General features: G+C 44.0%; 1 long non-coding RNA gene across 1 annotated transcript; it reads left to right on the top strand.

Moving 5' to 3' along the window:
• Window positions 1-1,238: 1,238 nt before the first annotated feature.
• Window positions 1,239-12,906, top strand: LOC142494540 (uncharacterized). Its single transcript, XR_012801519.1, has 2 exons — window positions 1,239-1,354; window positions 12,194-12,906. It is a non-coding gene; the product is annotated as an uncharacterized LOC142494540 (long non-coding RNA).
• Window positions 12,907-22,747: the final 9,841 nt, after the last annotated feature.

Here is a 22,747-nt window from a genome sequence, read left to right as displayed (position 1 = left end):
GAGAGTGATGTGAGGTGCAAGGGGGGAGAGTGATGTGAGGTGCAAGGGGGAGGGTGATGTGAGGTGCAGGGGGGGTGTGATGTGTATGCTTTGCAGGTGGGTATTGTGTGTTTGATGTGGAGGGGGAGTATTATGTGTGTGGGTGAGTGGGAGAGATGGGGGTATGAGAGATAGATGGGGAGTATCGCAAAGGTTGATATTGAGGGGTTCTGGGGGAGATATGAGGATAATGATGAAGGGTGCTGAGGGAGATATGAGGATGATGATGAGGGGTGCTAGGGGAGATATGAGGATGATGATGATGAGGTACTGGAGGAGAGATGATGGTGATGGTGATGATGATGATTTTACCCGTGCGGCCCAATTTTTTTTTCCTTGGAGCAGTTCGGCCCTTCTCAATTTACGAGTTGTGCAGGCCTGCCTTAAAGAATATATGTATCATTTCATTTTTGTTATGTGAAAGAACCTGCCCTGCCAATTGCAAAAGGGCTGGAGGCCTCTGTGACTGGATACACACAGCACTGCACCCTGCAGACTTCTCAAGAAGCTTTCCCACGCCCTGGCACTGTTGATCACCGATCTGTTAAAACGTACGAGCCCGGGAAACGAAAGAAATGAAACGAAAAGCAAGCAAGGTTTCAAATCCTTTGTCTCGTTTATTAAGCATAGGGTAAAGATTTTTATACAGAAAAAGAAAGTATTGGTTAGAAGTGTAACCTGGGCGTCACTTAGATTAGAGGCGGGATTTAGGGGCAGGACATGTTAGTGGAATGATCTTGGGGCGTAATTCTCCCAAGACAGGCACTGTCTGAAATACATAGCTTTCTCATTGTCTACGTTATCAACACCCTTGATTTCTCTAGCAACTATGTAGGGTGATGCTGCCTTTCCCCGAGAACTAGTCTATTGCTACTGATTAAAATAGCAAAAAGCTGACAGCATAAGAAAATGTATCTCAGCAAAAGGCTGACTACGTGATTTTAACAAACCAGTACAGACAAAATGGATGGTTTAACACAAATGCAGCTTCTGGCCTTACCTACTGTCCCTAACAATATGTATTACAAGATTATGTAATTTTAGTGACACGCAAGCCATCCCATAAAGGAACCTATGTTTTAGTTTTTAGGGTATAAATGTTATACCATATTACCTGTTAGAGGGCTTTTGTTGTGAAGCTGTCTCCGCTGTGTGCACACTGAATAAACTCATTTGATAACTGAATGTTTTGTTGTAACATTTTTACAGCTTTCACAGTTTTGGTAGCAGATGATGATTTCAAATATCTCGGATGCAGAGCACCTGGACAGGCCACTCCTCAGTCACTCAAACCTGAGCGCTCATATGAATCAAGGTAATGGCTGCCTATTACAAAAATGCCTGATTAAATTGTTTGAGTGATGTGTAGAGAGCTTGGTTTTAAAGGGTGTCTTCTCTGAGTGACGGAAAACCTGTAGTTTCAAGTGAGTTTATTATTCTCTGTTCCTGTATTCATTTTAAAGTGTAAGAGTTGTTAAGAGTTGTTAGGGGCTAAAGTGAGAGTCCCGCTAAAAGCTTTGGTGTTTTGGTGATGAGAAGGAGTGTTTGTATGCTTAGGGGATTGTCTTCAGACCGTCCTGGGTTGTGATTTATCTTTTGTTGTCTGAACAGGACGGGTCACTGATTGTATATTTGCTCTGTTTTGTCATTAACATACCAAGTGAGTTCATTCATGGATATCTGTTTAAAAAGGTTTTATTTGTATCTCTCTGTATCCATGTTATAAAAGTACAAGGTTTATCAGGACTCGGTTGGACCCGCTGAAGTAATTCAAGTTTTTTCTTTGGTATAGTTATGATGAGAAAATATGATTGGGGAACAGTCTTGTGACATGTCCTTAACTGCATATTTACACTTTTCAGATCAATAAAATGCCATAAGAGTTGTACGTAATCAGCTTGCGCTGATTAGTGTATCAGGAGAATTGTACATTATCAATTAAATTTGATTATTGTATCTGGAGAATTGTACATTATCAATTAAATTTGATTATTGTAACGCTGAATTGTACATTATCAATTACATTTGATTATTGTAACGCTGAATTGTACTTTATCAATTACATTTTATTATTGTAGCAGGAGAATAATGAGAAACCAAAATTCTCAAAATGTTGTATGTCTGCAGACAAAAATAATAAAGAATGAATACAGAGAACAAAAAGAGACAATAAAAATATATTTTGTTGGCCAGTGAATGGCACTGTTTGTACTATTATCAACTATTTGCGCATATGTTTAAATGAAAGAGGGGTCTTTTTCTGTGGGATTGAGAAGCTCAGGGAGCGCCGTCTCGTGTATTTTTGGATCCCACAGGGAAACATACCTTACGTTAATATGGGCCAAAATAATTCTGTTGAGGGACAGGAGGGTCCCGCTGCATTTATTTTAACCATTGCCAGGACAGAAATTAATATAATAACAAGTGAAATAGAAAGTGAATAGGAAAGAAATAGCAAGTGAATTTGCCGATAGATAATCAAGGCATATGATGGTGTTGAGGAAGTAGGTAATGAGGGTTATTTTTATGAAAGGTTTATATGCAGAAATTGGGATGCAAGTAGAGACTGTGTATATTTTTTGGAAGGGACAGAAAGTGTTATAATTGTAAAAAGACATTTTGCCAGTAATTGCAGCTCTAAGAGAGAGAATCTATAGAAGAAGAGAACGAAAAAGAATGGACATATGATTGCGTGGATTCGCCATCCTGGTGGTCACAGACCGTCTCCTCACCCCAACAAGCCTTCCATGACGGATACCCAGGATGCGCGGTTTCATGGTCCCAGTACGCACGCGCGCGGACCTTGTGCACTCTGTTCAACCGCCCGCGGGTATTCGGGTCCCGCCCCCATCGCTGTCACATGATGTGGACGTTCGTCCAGCCTCCCTGCTGACACGCGACTCAGTCTCCACCCCCTGTCTTCCGTGACATGCGCAGGTTGGCGCGCGACTGGTCCCGCTCCCTCTTGTCCCAGGAATCGGCGTGGGAGTGATGCGTGCTCTAAACTCCACCCCCTGGCCTCCGTGACGCTCGCAAGCAGTTCCACCCTCAACCCCGATTAGGCTACATCATAGGGCACAACTGTGTGCACCAGCAGCCAATCGACTCTCACTTCCTGGTTCCTCCTTGGCTGGCTATTGGAGGCTCCTCCTATTTATACCCTCAGTCTACAATCATTCATTGCTGAGCATAGTCATTGTGACGCCGTGCCTTTCAACATCCTTGTTCCTGAAACCTTGTCTTGCCTTGCCTTGTATGCTGATTAACCTCTTGTTGCCTGAACCCTGCTAGCTCCTTGGACTCCGCTTCTCTCCACTCCTGATCCGGCTTGTACGACTATTCTCCTGTCTCCAGTCCTGACCTTGGCTAAGTACTCCAAGGATCCGACATTCTCCTATCCTGAACCTGGCTACGTACCCCGACTATCCGATACTCTCCAATCCTGAACCTGGCTAAGAACTACGACGATCCGAAACTCTCCGCTCCTGGACTTGGCAAGTACCTTAACCAATCTCCAATCTATAACCCTGACCTGGCTTGAATGACTACTCTACATCCTAGGCGCGCTCGCGTGGCTGTGGGTCGGCGTTATCCAATCCCCAACCTCAGCACCGCTGTCGCGCTTCGTTTGTGGTGAGCTACGCGTTACAATGATAAAGTAGCCCTGTAACTGGTAAAAATTTAAAAAGTTTGTTTGTACTGGCCAGACGAATATGTTTTTTTAAAGAAATAGAAATGATCGATGCCGCTGCCTCTCAAAAAACAGGGACTCACCAGGAAAAAATAAAACTGAAGTTTATTCTAATCACATTAAAAATGAACACTCAGGACAAACAAAAATAGAGCAACCTCCTCCCACATGTTTCGGGCATGCACTGCCCTTTCTCAGGGAGTATAAGGTAAGTCATGGGAGGGGACTATTTAAACCCTCACACAGACTAATGAAGCAGATGGAATACACCTGATGAATTAAGTGCATAATAGGATTGCATTGGAAACTTAGAATCTACCCAGCGTGATAGAGTTCATAATCAGTATACAGCAAGACATTGTTGGATCATGTCACCTTAATTGCATAAAAATACATATGCATTGCATTTAGAAAATCGCATATAGAAAATCAATTATGTATCACCAAATAGTTGCCCATAGTGGTATATAACAACATATGGTCATAAATATTGTTTAAATGGTGATTTGTAAATTGAATGGTTACTTAGTATTGTATTGTATGTCTTTATTTATATAAATATAAATTTATTAGTATAATTGATTAACACTATAATTCTTTATATATAAATATTTATAGTGTAAACATACAGTAGGTTTAGCTATGTTATCTATATTCTGCGATACCCATCAGAGTCTAGAATTCAAGCTGAAATATAGGCTTAAATGTGGCAACCATAATGAAACAATGGATTGTTCAAAAATGATTTACAATGATATTAGTTGATAGATATAAATGATTAATATAGTATGATCATATTTTCATTATAAAAGTTATATAATTAATCCTGATAACTTGATTAAATTGAATCATAATATAAGAACCAAAACTAAATCAGATAAAAAACGAGACAGAGAGAAGGGAAGGGGGGGGGGGGCAGATGGGTTTAGGTGGGGGTTGGGGAGGAGAGAGAAGGGTGGAGGAGGAGGGAGGAAAGGGAGGGGGAGGGAAATGGGAAAGGGGGGAGGGAAATGGGAAAGGGGGGGGAAGGAAATAATGATTATAAAACATTAACGTATTACAAAAATACTTTGAGATCCCATTCCGTGTTGAGACCTTTTGGTATTATAGTGTCTATGGCAAAAATCCAAAATGTTATCTCCACCGCGAATGTGTAAATTGATTTTTTCTAGGGCAATACATTTAAAGTTTTTCAGACTGCCATTTTGGCAGTCTTTAAAATGACTGGATACCGGATGAGTGAGATCCATATTTTGTATATGTCTCATATGCTCTAGCATCCTTATTTTGAATGCTCTAGTGGTAAGGCCCACATATCTTTTGTTGCATCCGCAGGTGATTATATAGATTATATGATTGGTATTACAATTTAGAAAGGAGAGTATTTTAAATTCCTTACTGTTATTGCTATTCGTGAAGGTTTTGGATTTTTGCACATATTGGTAAACTTTGCATTTCCCACATGGGAAGCAGCCAACAAGGTTAGGAAAAAACGTCTTAAGGTTATCATTGTTATCTTTAACATTAGAAGGCAACATGCTGGGTGATATGATATTACCTGGAGAATGAGCTTTTTTAAACACAAATTTAGGATCATTTGCAGCCATCTCCTTTAGATGTATGTCTGTTTTCAAGATTCCCCAATGCTTTCTGATTATTGATTTAATGCTATATGATTGCGTACTGAACTGTGTAATAAAAAAGGGTGGTTGTGTTTTGTCAGTCTCTGTTTCGTATTTTTTATTGGTATTTTTAACCTGGGAGAATGCAGAGAGATCAGTATTGATCAACTGGTCTCTCGGCATATCTCTAGCTCTATGAAGATTATTTAAATCATAACCCCTTGTAAGAAGTCTATCTGTGAGTTCTTGGGAACTAACATCATAATCTTCCATAGTGGAACTATTCCTACGAATGCGTAGGTATTGTCCATATGGAAGTCCTTTAATAAGGTTGGGATTATGACAGCTAGAAGCATGTAACAGTGTATTTCTAGAATGTTGTTTTCTATAGATCTTGGTGTGTATTTTAGAATCCAAACCTACAAAAAGACACAAATCTAAGAAAAATATGTGGTGATGGTGAAATTGGTGAGTAAAGGTAAGATTGAGAGTGTTGGTGTGCAAGTAAGAAAAGAAGGCATGTAGTTGAATAAGAGACCCAGACCAGACCTAGATCAGGTCATCGATGTAACGGTGATAGGTGACAATGAGGTGTCGGTAGGGGTTCCCATCTCCAAACACGTGGGACTGTTCCCACCAACCCATGAATAGGTTGGCGTAGGAAGGCGCAAATGATGACCCCATGGCCGTGCCACAGGTCTGGAGATAGAAACCCCCATCAAACATGAAGTAATTGTGAGTGAGGAGGAATCTGATGCCATCCAGCAGAAAAGCAATCTGCGCCGGAGCTAGGGTGGCATCGGATTCCAAAAAGTGACGGGTAGCAGTAAGACCGTGATCATGAGAGATAATGGTGTAAAGAGAGGCCACAGCTAGGGTGACCCATAGAATGTGTGATGCCCAGGTGAAGTTAGAAAAAAGGGAGAGAACGTATGAAGTGTCTAGAAGATGTGAAGGAAGGGTGTAAACTTAAGGTTGTAAATAGTGATTGATATATTGTGAAAGGTGCTCACCCAGTGAACCAATACTGGAAATGATAGGTTTGCCAGGTGGATGTGAAAGAGATTTGGGAACTTTAGGTAGGTGGTGAAATATTGGTATGATTGGGTTAGTAGAATGTAAAAATTCATACTCTTGAACTGACAATACCTGAAGAACTCTACCCATTTGTAGAAGTTCTTGTAGTTCAGTCATAAAGCATTGGGTGGGATCTGAAAATAAAGAGACATAAGAATTCTTATCATCTTCCAAAGGTCCACAAGGGTACCAAACCTCCACCATGCAGACCAATAGTGTCTTACATCCAATGCCAGTATCTACTTAGACACTTTTTTATGCCCCTTTGTGGATGCTCTCCCCTCATATCTAAAAGATACGAAGGCGGCTCTTTTGAGATTGGAAGGTATCACTGTGGATAGCAATACCCTATTGGTGGGTATTGATGCGGAAAGCTTGTATACAAGCATACACTGGCGACACACTTTATTCGAGCTCGGCTAGTCCCACGAATTCGGGTATACCCGGGTGTATTGAGGTTTGTGACTGTTTTCTGCCCGAGTGCATTGGGTTATTTTCCAGGCAGGGATTGAAGCATTTTATTCCCGCTGGCTGCAATACTGCACAGTATATATATATATACTGCATTACAATTCATGAATTTATGCCATCTGGTAGACACGCGAAGCATTGCAGCCTATTAAATCCTAATCATTATCATTTAACAGATCAGCCGCCCATCAGCCAGGCATGAACCCAGGCTGGGAAGGCAAACGCAACGGGGCTTGTCAGAGGTGAGGAGCGGCGCATTCCAGGTATCTGCCAGGTACATACTGGGTATTTGCTCGAATAAAGTGTGTCGGTGCAGTACGTCATACTTTTGGCTTACAAGCAGTCAAACATTTCCTTCGTGCCAGGGATACTCATTCACATGCACATAATGAGTTTGTGTTACAACTGCTTAATTTTGTTCTCACCAAAAATGTCTTTTTATTTAACAATAAGATATACCATCAAGTCCAGGGAACAGCAATGGGCACCACGTGTGCCCCCATCTACGCCAACCTCTATCTTGGCTGGTAGGAGGAAACCGTGGTGTTCATGGAGGACTATTCCATGTATACAGACCATATAGATCTCTGGTCCCGGTATATTGATGATGTGCTCCTTCTTTGGAACGGCACAGAGAAACTTTTGATAGAGTTCATCAATAAACTCAACAAAAATGCACACAATTTGAAACTAACATTTGAAGTTCAAAAAGATTGTATTAATTTCCTTGACATTACGATCACCAAACAGGAGAGCGGCAAATTAGAAACTATTATTTACCGTAAACCTACTGCTACAAACAGTCTCCTCAAAGCAGACAGCCACCATCCTAAACGACTGATACACAATATTCCTACAGGCCAATTTCTAATGACAGAATTTAAGATCCAGGCAAAAGATCTTACTAAACGCTTCTTGGAAAGAGGGTACACCAAATCAGTCATTAAAAAAGCCTACCATGGGTCACTTAACACCCCAAGACCCAGTTTACTTATTGAACATCCAAGACCTGACGATGAAAAGGCACAAACCATACGCTTTATTGGCACCTTTTGTAGTCAGTGGCAATCCATCTGCCAGATTCTAATTAAACATAGGTCATCATCTTGAAGTAAGATGTGCCAATCTAAAATACTACAAAAAGCACCAAATATGGTTAGCCGTAGAGCACGTAACCTTCATGATCGTCTAGTAAAAAGCCACTTCTAGACAAAACCTACACGTACATGGCTTGGTAATAAACCCTGTGGTATATACACATGTGGACGTTGTAAGGCTTGTCCTTCAATTAAAGTCAGCAAAACGTTCACCGACCCTACATCACATATCACCTACACCACCAAAGACTTTATTAACTGTCTTACTACAGGGGTGGTGTATTTGATTCAGTGCTCTTGCGGTAAACAATACGTTGGGGAAACCCACAGAGCCTTTAAAGTACATATTTTGAAACATCTAGGTTCAGTTCGGAACAAACTCGACACACCGGTGGCTAGGCACATAAATGACATACACCAGGGAGATGCTTCTAACTTACGTTTCATGGGCATAGCGTATATACCCTGGGGCCCACGCAAGGGCAACTGGGACATCAAATTATGACAATGCGAATACAGGTGGATTTATATGTAAACACACTTTCACCGCATGGTTTGAATGAAAGATTTATTTTTCCTTCTTTTCTTTGAATTTGGATAGAGGGATCCCGGTATATAGGACCTACTATTTAATTCCAGCTTAGTAGGTTCCGTTTTGACTCTATAGGCGATAGGCGGATCCATCAGGATAGTTCATTCCTACACCTCCCTATTTTCATTCATTTATTCATTTATTAGCATCTCCCTGCTTTTGCCATTTTATTTTCTGTCATTTTTTGCTTTTGTATGCTTTTTACTTGTGGATGGTTTACTGTGTATTCTACTGATTTACTCATTCATTTGATGGGATACTATTAGCTTTTATTGGTGCTCTTCTTCCCCTCTCCCCCTCCCCTTCCCCCCCCCTCCACCTTTCCCATCCTTCCATCCTCCGCCTCTGATTCCCTCGTTTATTCGTTTGCAAAGTTATTCTAGGGTTAATGTGTATCCCTACTTTGCCATTGCTATGCACGATCATGTTAAGCAATTTGTCCGCCCCTCCCCTATTTGGCAGGGTATATTAGGTCATGCTGACTATTCCGATCCACTCCTCCCTCTTGAGAAAGCGCGCTGTGACGCGCGAAACGTACGTCGGGGTAAGCGTGACGTCATCACGTTGACGCTCACATGGTTGGTGTTTGGAGGCGAGTCCAGCTCCGGATATTTCCCAGGGCTGAAGCTGTTCACAAACATATGCACAACACACGATATCAGGTTGTATACTTACCTACTGGATGATTTATATTGTGTTTATTGGGAGTGATAAGCATTATTCTGTTGCTATACACTTTGCATAGTTCGTGCTCTTACAGCCCCACACATAGCTTGTCTGAGTGTTTATTAGTGGACAGCTTCACTACTATCTGTTTAAGCGATTTAGGCTTTAGATATATGTATGCACTGCTTATTTCTCTCACCTCTGTACACACGGGGATTTTATTTTATGCATTTTTATGCCATTTTATTGTGTTTCGTCGGGTTTTAATTTCAAATGGTTTAATAAAACTTTATTATTTTTATTTTGAGTGTGACCTTTTGCCGCTGACCCCACTGAGGGGTTTGGCTATTTTTTGGCTTCCATTGAGATGACACTATTACCTGCAGTGTTATCTACCTTGAGTGCAACTATTGGGGGCTTTATGTAATCCTTGTGATTATTTGTGTGTTTTCCCTGTATATCACCTGTGATGTCCCCTACCGTAAAAATGAAGTGTCAGTTCTGCAGCTCAGAACCTAGCTGCACTCCTGTTAATATATACTGGATGTGTAAAATGTGCCCGCTAAGCAAGGTGGGCTCCTAGCGCTGTACAAAGAGTTAATTGAATAAGCATGTCTGTGGTGAGCGGCTACATTGAAGCCCTGAATCACTTCCTAAACCACAAACCCTCTGGGAAAGACTTAACCACAAACTCAAGTGGATAAGTGGCATGTGGTCTAGTTGAAGTGGCGGAGCGCAACTATGTATCCTGCGGTCTCGTTAACCAATTAAGGTCAAATTGGGAAGTGCTTCTGTGGTTATTGATCCCAACAAGCAATGCTACATTGTATGCTGGCTTCTGACCGCACAACGATTATAAGTCAAACCGCAAACCACATCACAGAGCCTATTCAATTAAGGATCTAACTTGCGTTAGGAGGGAGCTAACACTGTAATTTTTGAAATGCAGATAGCTAAGGACTGGTCATATACATACATGTTTTTTTAATTCCACCACCTCATATAGAAATCACATATAAAAATTAACCTTGTTTTAGGTATTTTAAAATATGAAGACAGGAACCCTTTTCCTGTCAGTCCGGCAGTTAATCCATTAACATGCGCATATGTTTGGGATAAATGAGCTGAGGGATTTCCAACTCCGTACTTCAAAGGGCACCCTGCTGCGTTGGTGCCCCAATGTCTAGAGAAGACTGGAGTTGAAAGCCTCAGAGACCCTGAAGTGTTAGGGCGGGCGGGATATAGTAAAGTACCCTGTACCGGTGTGAAGTACGGGCTATTAACAAATGGTAGCCGACACCCAGACTTACTGTCGCCAGGTAAGGGGTTGGGTCCCTTATGCTAAGCAGCATAGGTGCCAAGTTAGCGCATGCTCTTAGCAGACCGGGAAGCCACCTCTGCCAGGTTTATGAACTACTGGCAAGTGTGGGATAGGCGAAAAAAGTTATTCCCACAGGGGGATTGGCTGTACAGGTTAAGGATGGGAGTCTTAATCCTATAAGAATGCCTGCAGCCCGGTCTTAGTCAGATTCACCTAAGATTCAGCTAAGAAACATCTTAAGCTTCAACCAAGGTCCGATCCAGCGTCAGCAGCGTTCCGAATTGTGACGGGTTAAAACCATCGTAACAAAGAATTGCCCCCCTCTACAAGAATTCGTTCGAGCTAAGGATTCCCGAACGAATCCTATAAGGACTTAACAAAAAGTTGTCCTTCAACGGAGATACAGGGGTTGCATTCCGCGCCCCTAGCCAAGGACTTTCGCATGTCTCTATTCGTACACCACCCCACTCCAGTGCAGTGGTGCCTTTATTTTCGAGTTACTGTATTTGTTCCGTGGACATTATATTTAGTTTCCCCATCCCAGTAAGTGCATATTAAGTGTAATTGTGAAGAAATGTGTTTTTCTTAAAAGGAAATAAATTTCAATTTATTTTGCCCTCCTTCTTGTGCTCAATCCCGAATCCTGGTATTAATGTGTTACATACACCTATGCCAATTGATGTATTTATACAGTTTATACTTCATATGTTATGTAATAAAGTGCAATATTATGACAAACAATGTAGATATACAATTTAAAAACATTATACTCAATAAAATTTTGTAATGCAGATCGAAAGTAAAACAATAATTATAGAATTGTTAATCCGTATTACATATAATTAAACTATTAATATATATATAAAGCTAAAACAACTTTAATTAAAATACAATATAAAATTTAAATAAATGTACAAAGTACATTTCATGAATAACTTTACTTACAATTTCCATGATTACAGAAAATGGATCTCCACCTCTTATATGGTGGGGGGTGGGGGGATGCACCTGCTCTAGGCCCATACATTTGAAACGGATTAATTCACAGTTATGATTTAATAAAAGATGTATTGTCAAGTTATGTAGTTTTTTTATTTTCTTTCAGATGTTTTCTTAGCATTTTTAATATTAACATATTCTTTTATTCTAATACGGAGTTCTCGTTTGGTTTTACCTATATAATTCAACCCACAGGCACATGAAATTTTGTATACTACATATTAAGATATACTGTACAGTTAATAAAGGTCTCGATTTTATTAACTTGGCCTGAATGTGAGACAAATTAGTTTTTTTGTTTCCATATACTGACATACTGTATGACACAATTATTACATTTAAAATTGCCCAATGGTTTGCTAGTTAACCAACTAGTTCCACTATTTTATTTGTGGATTTCTTTTAATAGACTAGGACGGAGGATATTTTTAAGGGATAAAGCCTTTCTAAAACCTATTTTTGGTTTATTGTTTACAACACTGCCCAATATTGGATCTTCTTTAATAATACACCAATGTTTATTGAGGGCTTTTTGTATTTTATAGTGCATTGGATTATATTTAGTTATTAAAAGTGGATTCGTATCAGTTTGATTGTAAGTATTATGTTTTTTTGCAGCGGATGTCAGGGGAAATGGGAAGCTGTTTCACTGGAGCCTTGCCCTTTACTTTACAATTCAGCACAAGAAGGGCATTGAGCACGGCAACGCCAATGGATTTTCTTGGTAGGACAATCCCAGCCTCGACAAAAGAACTTCAAGTGTCTACAGTCTTGGGGAGCCACCTGATGGGGTACCTACCCCATAACCTTCATCTTAAAGGGGTGATGTAATGGTTGAGGCAGCCAGCCTAACATAATAAAGTCTTTGTGTATTTTTATCTGTCATTCAATGGTTTCATTATTAGAAGGACCCATGGGTCTGAAGGTAAATCACTGTCTGTTATATCTTGTATTTATTTTCTTATATTTTCTCTGAGTCTGGTTATCTTTGGACATGACCACCATATATGGTGATAAGATCGCCCCTGTCCACATTCCCTCCAGCAGTTGGGAGAGTGTGCTATCTAGAAGTTGTGCATTCTGGAAGTTGTGTAATTCCACCTGTGCAGAACCGTAATGTTTACCTCCCCAATAGTACGAGTTATTGAGAATTTTGTTGTCCTCTCTAGAATGTCTCCCCAATCATCCCAGTCCAATTCTGACTCAAGGTCTTTTCCCCATTGCATCATAATTTTAGGCTTCGGCTCTCCTATGTCTTTGGAGAGGTTCCTGTAAAATAAAGCTATTGTACCTTAATTCTTTTCTGTATTGCAATAAAGTTTTTCAAATGCTGTGTGTGGTCTAGTTATTTGTTTCCCTATATTGAGTGTGTATGCAAAGTGCCTCAGTAGTAAGCAATGGTAATACAACTTATGGGGTATCCCTAATGAGTCATGAATGTCTTGGAAGGTTCTTATAGAGTTGAGCTTATAACGTTATTCATGGTATTTATCTTCTTTTTGCCTGATGAAGGCTAGCCCCTGAAACATTGTGCTTTCTTCTGTATCCATCACTCTGCAGAATAAATAATTTTCCTTTGAAATTGCCAGCAGTCTCTGCAATTTTCATTTTTTGAGTGTTGCAGGCCACCTTGCTTTCTAATTACATGTGGATTGGCCCCTTGATCACCATCCTACCTGTGCTAGCACCTCATTATATTGTTATTATCCCCTTTTTGGTAGGTGAGTGCCAACCAGCCTTTCTTTTTTGTCAAGATTTATTATTGTGGCTGCCTGCCATAATGGATAGGAGCTTATTTGAGTGCCTCATATAAATTATGGGTTCCAAAAAAGCAGAGTAAGGGGGAAAGGATCAAAGAGAGGTGTGTATATTTACAGGCTAAATCCCATACCACCTAAGAGGGTGATAGAACTGGGTGAGAGGGCTGTTAGAAGACATCTTTGCTGCCAGGACTCATACTGTCACATTGCGCTTCCTGTTTTTCAATATCTACCCGTATCTTTTTTCATTTTGGCATTGACCAATACATTAAATGGCATATTCTAGTTGCATTGTAGTATCTTAGGAGGTCTGGAACACCCAGTCCACCCTCTGTAAGGGTTTTGGTCCAGGGTTTACCTGTAACGTGCCTTTATTGCGTCTGTTGCAACTGTCTTGGTTCCTGGCAAACTGCATCCTTGAGTCAGTAATTGGCTGCACTTTTTCCAGGTCTTTAAATAGCAGCCGGCTAATTCCAGCCCCTGCCCGAGCATGGAATTCTGTTCTATATGGTCCCAGAGCCCGGTTGTCCCTGTTCCTGTGGATTCCCTGTTGCCAACCCCAGTCTGTGACCCTGACCTTGCATCTCTGCTTCTTGCCTTGACCTCTGCATGCATTATGACTACTCTATACTTAATTCAGGACTCTTGGTTCAGGTCAGTGATTTCAAATCCTACCTCTGCCCTATGGGTTGCTTCCTGTCTTGAGAAGAGCACCGATATATTATGCTCAGGCCAGACATCGACTACACTGAGGTAAGAAGGGTAATTTCTCTCCAAGTACATCTAATCAGAAATCATGAGCAGCATCTGTCTCCTCTGGACCAGCAACTGGCTAAGATTGCTACACTCTTGCAAAGCATTTCTACCCACCTTGATACTACTGTATATCCATGGTCCCGGCTCCCTTACTGCCTCTGGTGGCTCCACCTGAAGATCCCGCTTTAAAGACAAGTTTTACTCTCCTTGCTTTTCCTGTAGCATTTGATATTCCTGTTGCTGACTTTAAGGCTCTGCTTCAGTTAAGTTCCTATGTCACTGGTTCCGCTGCAGTGTTTGATGTCCTAGTCGCTGATTCTAAAGTTCCTGTTTCAAAGTTAAATTCACTAAAAGCCCTAGATTTAAAGGCAGGTCCCCCTTTCTCTGACTCTCCTGCAGTGTTTAATATCCCTACTCTTGATTCTAAGGCTCTTGCCTTAAAGTTCCCCACAATATTTGGTATACCTATTACTGATTCTCAGACTCCCACTTCAGATACAAGGATATCTAGTACTTTTGCCTTATGATTCCAACCAACCATCTGTGCTTCTTACTTTGTACTCTGGAACTGCTACGGAGAAATTTGCATCCATCTTGTGTCCTTCTGACAGGCTTATACAACCCGTGCCTGAGCCCCCAGCTTTGCTACCACTCTGCGTGTCCAAGTATTCAAACTCTCATCATGAACTGGTATCTATGTATACACAAACGGCTGAGCAGCAAGTCTTGGCATTTGTATTGACGATGCCTGTGATGTTACCTGAGTCTTCCTATAATGCATTCTGCATATAAAGACTTACAGTACCACTTGTTTCTGTCTCAGAGGTGGTACTCACTAAAAAAATGTTTTACCTCAAATCTGCAACCCCGAAGAGATGGTGTCATGGAGCGGCCTGTAGGTGAGGTCAGATAGACGCATAGACAGAGGGTGAACCGTAACTGTAGTGGTTTATTAGCCACAAACCAAATAAACATTAGATACACTATCCCTTTAAGCAAAACAAATCATTTTCCTGTTAGGGAAACTAACTACACAAGCAGATCCCTAACTAACGGCGCTGGCCAACTAACCTAGTTCCCAGCCCAAAACATATGAAACAGTTGTAACGGTTTTTCTGGACCTTTCTGACCCACCCAATCTCACATTGGCCCCTGTGGTCTAATCGGTCCCCATTACATGGTAGTGTCTGGGGGTGCACCTGTTGGCAACAGGACTTCTGAGTCTCCCGCATGATGGTGTTTGGGGAATGTCAGCCCAGACAGGCAGCTGAGGTAGTGTGCTTGAGTCCTACCTACATACAGTGTAGCGCCTCCACCTCATCAGGATCCCTGCGTCCGCAAGGAGATGGTTCTGATGAGGAACTCCTCTGTGGTGCCTTCCTCTGTGGAGTAACTTCACACTCACACATGGGGGATCTTGTGAACAAGGGCATCTTTATTGATGGTATAGGCAGACTGCCCCTCGCAGCAGACAGCTCAGCCGCTCATTCTTGTACAGAACTCTCCTTCAGAAGATCTGCTCTCCCAATGGAGTTGGATCACCTCTCCCCTCAGGGAGATCACCACCTGTGCCAGGTCCCTGGACACAGTGTAGGCCCTGCCAGCCTTATTGCTGCAGATCTGACTGCTTGCTGTAGAACCACTCTCTTGGACTCTCAGTGAACACACTTGACCTTGAACATACTGTTAACAACAACCTCTAACTTTGGGCAATGCTGTGTCTTATATACCTTAGGAACAGCCACATCTCTGATGTCACTAACAATGGACTCAGAGCATGTTACCACTCCCCTTGAATACATATGACACCTCACCAGGGTGTGAGGGCAAACCTCCATGATTGATGCTGGCAATCCTGCATACTTACCAGGCTTACTGCCAGCATGAGAGAGAACTGTATACCATTTTTAAAATATGGCTACATTCTCCCCCTGGTGAATCCCAACGAACCGTCTGGGACCTAAATTTGTCAGATCTTCCTCCAGGCAGCACTGCAAAACATAACAACACATGATACAAATTTTCATATATACAGTTCTCATGACATATTAACAGCTACAATGCTTGCTGGCCAGCAGACAGCACTGTTTCTAAAGCAGACCCCAGTATCTTCTCTTCCTAATAATAGTGCCTGGGATCTGGCTTCTTTACTTCCCGGCCAGCAATGTCCTTTACTGTCACACTGTACTCCCTGGTTAGCCCACTCTCCGGCCTATACACTACCCGGTGCATGTACACACTGCGCCCAATACTCCATACCCTCATGAGCTGATCAATCCTCTCCTCAGCTCTGCGCCCAGTACAACTGCCACCCTTGGTCAATATATATTCCTCTATGGTCTCTCTCAACCATCCATCCCTCTGGGCCTCTATCTCCTGCATTAAGGGTTCAGGGACATAAGGATACTCCAACCCGTGGGATTTTTTGTATTTGGTCACTATGGCCCTCTCAGCCCTGCTAGACCTAACCAGCCTCACGTTGCCTGGCAGCACCCATGATAAGGGTTCATCCAGTTCTATGGGGTCCCGGAACATACTTGACCCCTTGGGATCCACTACCCCCAAATCGATATCGTACCACCTCAGTCTCAGTTCCTCCAGGCGAGCCTCCTTCGTGAATTCCCCTGGTGCCCACCAGTAATCCACAACCCCTTCTTTCCTTAGGATAAACCTGGTATGGTCTAGCCAGGCCTCATACCCTTCAAATTTGGGTGCCCACCACTTGGTTTCCCTAGCTTCCTTTGGTACCGCCTCAGTACCCTCACCTTCCTCTGACTCCCCGCTAGAGGATATCCCAGAGGTGCCAGTAGATCTGGAGTTGGACCCCAACATTTTGGGCCTATGGGTGACACTGACACTGATACTACTAGGGCACTCACTTGAAACAGACACCTGCCGGGTGTACCTTCCCCCACCCGACCCATCGTCCGAGGTAAAACACTCGCCAAAGTCCAGGTTCTCCCCAGTCCGTTCTTCCGACGTGGCTCGGGACTCCCCAGACAACCCTTGGCTGGATTGGGACACGTAGGAAAAAGTGACAGGGGCAGGGGCTTTAACTATATGGCCGGGGGTTGGGCATAGGGAAGTGCTATCGGCATTCGCGGGGCTACGACCCGCATCTCTCGCTACCTTGCCCGGTGCCATCGGACTGGCCTTCTGGTTCTCCCGTCTCGCTGCTCCCAGGCTTCCGCAGGCCCTGCCAGCTCTTCCTGGATCCAGGCGATCTGGTACAGCTACTTGGTCGCAAGGACGCGGCCATCTTCCGTCCGGCTCCGCTGTGCCCACCGGAAATGATGTCATAGATCTTGCGGGACTCGCCGCCATCTTGCGTTGGGTTCCCCACCGGAACCTCTTCCTCCAGAACGACGTCCGCCGCCGGAAGTGATGGTTCTGCTCTCCGACTCAGCCCGAGCCTGGGTCAGGCCTCTCTCCGCTGTTGCCACCACCGGCGCCTGGGGAGGGCAAGGATGTCGCTTACCGCTCCGTCGGCTCGGGATGGTCCCTCCTCCGCCATCCGCTCCGCCAGTCACCACGGCCGTGGGACTCCGCCTCTCAGGTTTTTTCTGCACCGGCGACATGAGACTGCTCCGCCGCGACACAGGTAAGTGCCGGTTCTTTCCCAGTGGTCCACCGGTAGGCGCATCCCCACCGTCGTCGGGGTCGCTTGCTCCTCGTCCGAGGAGTCGAACTCCGATTCAGGGAGTGGCACTCCCCCAGGGGACCGTTGGGTAGGTTCTTGGCCCTCACCTCGCTGGTAGGTCTTTTTCTCCTCAGGCTCTGTTTTTATCATCAGGAGCGATCCCCAGGTACCAATATCAACTGGTTCTGTCCAGGCTGCACGCGGAACTTCAGCCTTCAGCATGGCTGTGTCCGCTCCCGCCTCCACGGTCTGTCCAGGGACAAAGACTGCACGGCCCACAAGTAGTGGATGCCACATTGAGGGCACCTGGCCGTTGTGCTGACCACACCACCCGGCAGCCGGCACTGCATACACAGGCACTTGACAGTCTCTGTTCCACCTGCCGTGAACACCAGGAAGCCTCCTGGTGCAGAGTAGGTGTGCGCGGAAATATCCATTTCCTTTTTGGTAGTACTGTTTACGGGAGACACTTTGCACTGTGGTCTGCTCTGTATGTCAGCTCCTCGCAACTGAAGGGCAGGGGCTGGTTTGTTAACTCCTCCCTCCTCTAACTCCATCCTCATTTGACAGAGCTGGAAACCACTCCCCCTTGTTGAGATTAGGGGAGGGTCCCACAAGTTTACAGGGTGACCCAGCACTGGGGCTGAGCTCGTCACTGTCCATGAGGGCGCGGCCACAGCTTTCGCGCCATACCTCCCAGCAGGGTGGGGTTTTCCTTTTGGCGCCACTCCCGGCCAACTTTCTGCAATTTTAGCATTTGCAGCATTTTCTGCACTCGGCCCACGCGGTCTCCCAGGGAAGCGGGAGCCACCATCTTGGTTTACATTGCCAATCACTTTAGCAACTGAGGTAGCTTTTTTTATAGTGCTCGCCAGCTGGAAAGCAGACCCTTCGTTTCCACCACACACCACCACAATGTCCTCCATTCTGTCTTCCAGGGTATCACCCCACGGTCCTAGGCCGGACCAAAACGGCGCGGCCACAGCCTTAGCGCCACTCCACAACAGGCTCGCCAAAGTCACTTCAGTAGCTTGCTCCTCAGTGGAGCGCACAACACATGCGCTCTCTCCATCTTCCTCCGTCCGCCATCTTGGACCTTCCGCACCGTGCGGATCCTCCATTCTTGCAGTCGCCTTTTGGTTACTGTATATGCGGTTATTGCACATGGAGCTCCTCTCTGCGGGGTAGCTGCCATACTGATGCAATAAAGAATGCCCTGTGCCCTACCTTGTGTACCTAATGTAGGTCTGACTCGTGTTGCACTACCTCAGGCTAGGCTCACTCTCTCAGTGTATGCTGTGTCTCTCCTCTCTCTCTCCAGTCTGGGCTGACCGTGGTAAGTGGTCTGGAATGGGCTAGAGTACTCTGGCTTCTCCATGCAGTACCGGGGCGTCTACCTACTGTTGGCCAGCCTAGCGCAGACCCTCTCCAGGATTCCTGACCCGTTAACAGGCTATCCCTTTAGGCATCCTACCAATTAGCGCTGCCTCAAGGCAACTAGAACAGCTATAGCCCTGTCTCCAGACCCCTTAACCCCTCTCAGGATCCTAGGTCGTCCCTGCGAGCTGACAATTCCATCAGGCCCCCTGACTACCCCTAGGCTCCGTCCCAAACACAGCACTGACTGGCAGCATAATACACACTCCCTGTTCCCCAGTGTGCCTAGAAAAAGCCTGTCCTGTTGACACAGATCTCAGCAGCGCCTCCAAATGTAACGGTTTTTCTGGACCTTCCTGACCCACCCAATCCCACATTGGCCTCTGTGGTCTAACCGGTCCCCATTACATGGTAGTGTCTGGTGGTGCACCTGTTGGCAACGGGACTCCTGAGTCTCCCGCATGATAGTGTTTGGGGAATGTCAGCCCAGACAGGCAGCTGAGGTAGTGTGCTTGAGTCCTACCTACATACAGTGCAGCGCCTCCACCTCATCAGGATCCCTGCGTCCGCAAGGAGATGGTTCTGATGAGGAACTCCTCTGTGGTGCCTTCCTCTGTGGAGTAACTTCACACTCACACATGGGGGATCTTGTGAACAAGGGCATCTTTATTGATGGTATAGGCAGACTGCCCCTCGCAGCAGACAGCTCAGCCGCTCATTCTTGTACAGCACTCTCCTTCAGAAGATCTGCCCTCCCAATGGAGTTGGATCACCTCTCCCCTCAGGGAGATCACCACCTGTGCGAGGTCCCTGGACACTGTGTAGGCCCTGCCAGACTTATTGCTGCAGATCTGACTGCTTGCTGTAGAACCACTCTCTTTGACTCTCAGTGAACACACTTGACCTTGAACATACTGTCAACAACAACCTCTAACTTTGGGCAGTGCTGTGTCTTATATACCTTAGGAACAGCCACATCTCTGATGTCACTAACAATGGACTCAGAGCATGTTACCACTCCCCTTGAATACATATGACACCTCACCAGGATGTGAGGGCAAACCTCAATGATTGATGCTGGCAATCGTGCATACTTACCAGGCTTACTGCCAGCATGAGAGAGAACTGTATACCATTTTTAAAACATGGCTACATAGTATTTAGAAAGACAGGGAACAATAGTGAAAGTCTTATCTGACATTGTTGCTGGTTCAGCGTCTCTGATTTCTCCAGCGCAGACTTTGAGGTCCTGCTGCTCCCAGGAAGTCTTTTTGCCCTTTTCTGCTACAGGCTTCTCTGCTGGGTGAGGCTATGGGTTCCTCATGGTTGCCAGCTAAAATCTTTTGGTCAACCAGCCTAGATCCCTGCGGGTGGGCACTCTGTGGTCTGTGATTCTCTCACAGAATGCAAACAGGGACAGTGCAAAGCAGCCACTTCCTGCTTTTTCTACCCTTTCAATGAGGAGTTTCACATACCACCTGCATGAAACCCGACACCAGCGCAGTTTGGAAAGGGAGTTAACCTCTTCACTCCCTTAAATATGGTCTCATATTAAAGCTGCTACCTTAAGTAAGCAGACTTATTTCAAGTCTGACAACCTTCGGAGACGTTTCTCCAATAATTCCAGTCGCCAAGATCCATGATCAATCCAGGTTCTGATCACCATCCCCTGAAGGGGAGGGAGGGGGGGTATCTGTAAGGGTTTTGGACCGTGGTTTTCCTGGAACTTGCCCTTATGTGGCCATTGGCTGCACCTGTTCCAGGGCTTTAAAAAGCAGCCATCTACTGTACTCCCAGCCCCCCTTTCCCGGACACCATCTGCTCCTGTGTCCTGTTCCTATGTATTCCATGTTGCCGACATCGGCCTGTGATGCTCACCCCATTTGCTAAGACATATTCTATTTGCTTATTTTCTAGGGGAGATTGTGTTCTGTGTTCCTGTGAAGCGCCAAATGAGATCTGGCTGGCTGAGGAATGGAAGAGGACCCCTCTTCTGTTCAGTCATCAGTGATGCTGTGATCACGTGATCGCTTCCGAGGAGCGGTCATGTGATCGTCAACTGCCGGAGGTCCAGTAACACGGATGCCTGATTCCATCACATTCAAAGTGTTAAGGTAAATATTAGTGCAAGGAAGAGACTATTACATGTGTGTTGCCTATTCTCTGGTTTAGGACTTAGAAGAAGCTGGGGTTTTGGAGAATATGAAGTTATCCAGGGACACATATTTGGACTAGTTGTAGTTGGACGATAGAGGCATGGAGACCCTGAAGATTTGTGAGGATTTCTTCTAGGATACATTAAAGCAAAAATTCCCACATATATTTTTTTTTAAGTATCAGACCTAGCTGGTGTCCTGTGCTGAACCTCTCTAATTTAATTAGGGAGATCCCCTGGTTCTTTAGATATTTACCTTTTCAATCAATATGGCTGTCATCCAAGCCTCAGTCTCATGGACTAAAAGAAAGCTGCAAAGTTATCAGAGTCTAACATTCCAGTTTTCCTATTGGATAACCCCAGCAGCTATCTATTTTAATTTTAATGGCACAAAGAAAAGTAAATAACTTGGAATTGCCAAATGGCACTGTAGAGGTAAACGCAAAGGTGCATATGCTCTATTAAAGATTTAACCCCTTCAAAAAATACTTTGAGACAAGAATGCAAATATTTCATGAATTGAGCACACTGTTTTTCTATTTCTTCTTATACAGACTGGATCAAATCCTTTATATTCTTTGGCAGATATATTGCCATCATGTTCCATGCCCTAAAATGTAAAAAATAAATAAATAGATGTTTATATCTCTGGAGTGCCTTATCATATTAAAAAGAGTTTACAGTCAATATATAGAAATTGAAAGGTTGATTGACAAGTAACATTAACACAAAATATGTTTATCAAAGTAGAGTAAAATATGTCAAGAAACAAAGAAGCCCAATGCTGCATCCAATGTGACAAAAATACACAGTGAAATACCTATATATCTCTTGAAAAAGGGTAATTTAATTAACCCTTTGGCTAAAGCGTATAAGCTTGCGAGGCATGACCAATTTGCAGGTCCTAACACTAACTGATTAAAATTCTTATTTACGTCTATAATTTGAGGAAGAATGGTCCTAGCCTTGAACCTGTCACAACCAGCTGCATGAAAAGAAAACCTGCTTACTTGTAAAGTGGGGAGGGGTGAATTTAAACCCTGGGAGGGAGTAAAATATGTACTATCCATCTTTTGTATGTTTTATTTATTGTTAGAAAACCTTTTAGGACCATCACTGCCAAAAAAAGGGCTTACAATGCTTTTTATTAGTCTCTTATGACAATGGACTTGTGCTTATTAGGGTGAAAAAAATTGTGATGGGAAGAAGGTGATAACAAAGTACTGCTGTCACATGATACTCATATGCTAACCAGTTAAATATTGTCTGATTTTTATTTTTTCATACTGTATAGGAGGGGTGCGCAAACTGGGGGGTGCAAGATTTTTTTGGGGGGGCACGGCTGTTACAGAGGCCCCACACTCTTACCCAAAGCATTTAAATTATATGCCGTGGACTGCACGAGGCCTCTGTAACTTGGCTTCGGATGATGCATCACCATGGCAACGCAGTGTCAAATGACGCCGTTCCCAGGAAAGGGGGGG

Source organism: Ascaphus truei, chromosome 5 (assembly GCF_040206685.1).
Source record: "Ascaphus truei isolate aAscTru1 chromosome 5, aAscTru1.hap1, whole genome shotgun sequence".
NCBI lineage: Eukaryota > Metazoa > Chordata > Amphibia > Anura > Ascaphidae > Ascaphus > Ascaphus truei.
This window is presented reverse-complemented; position numbering and strand designations above follow the sequence as displayed.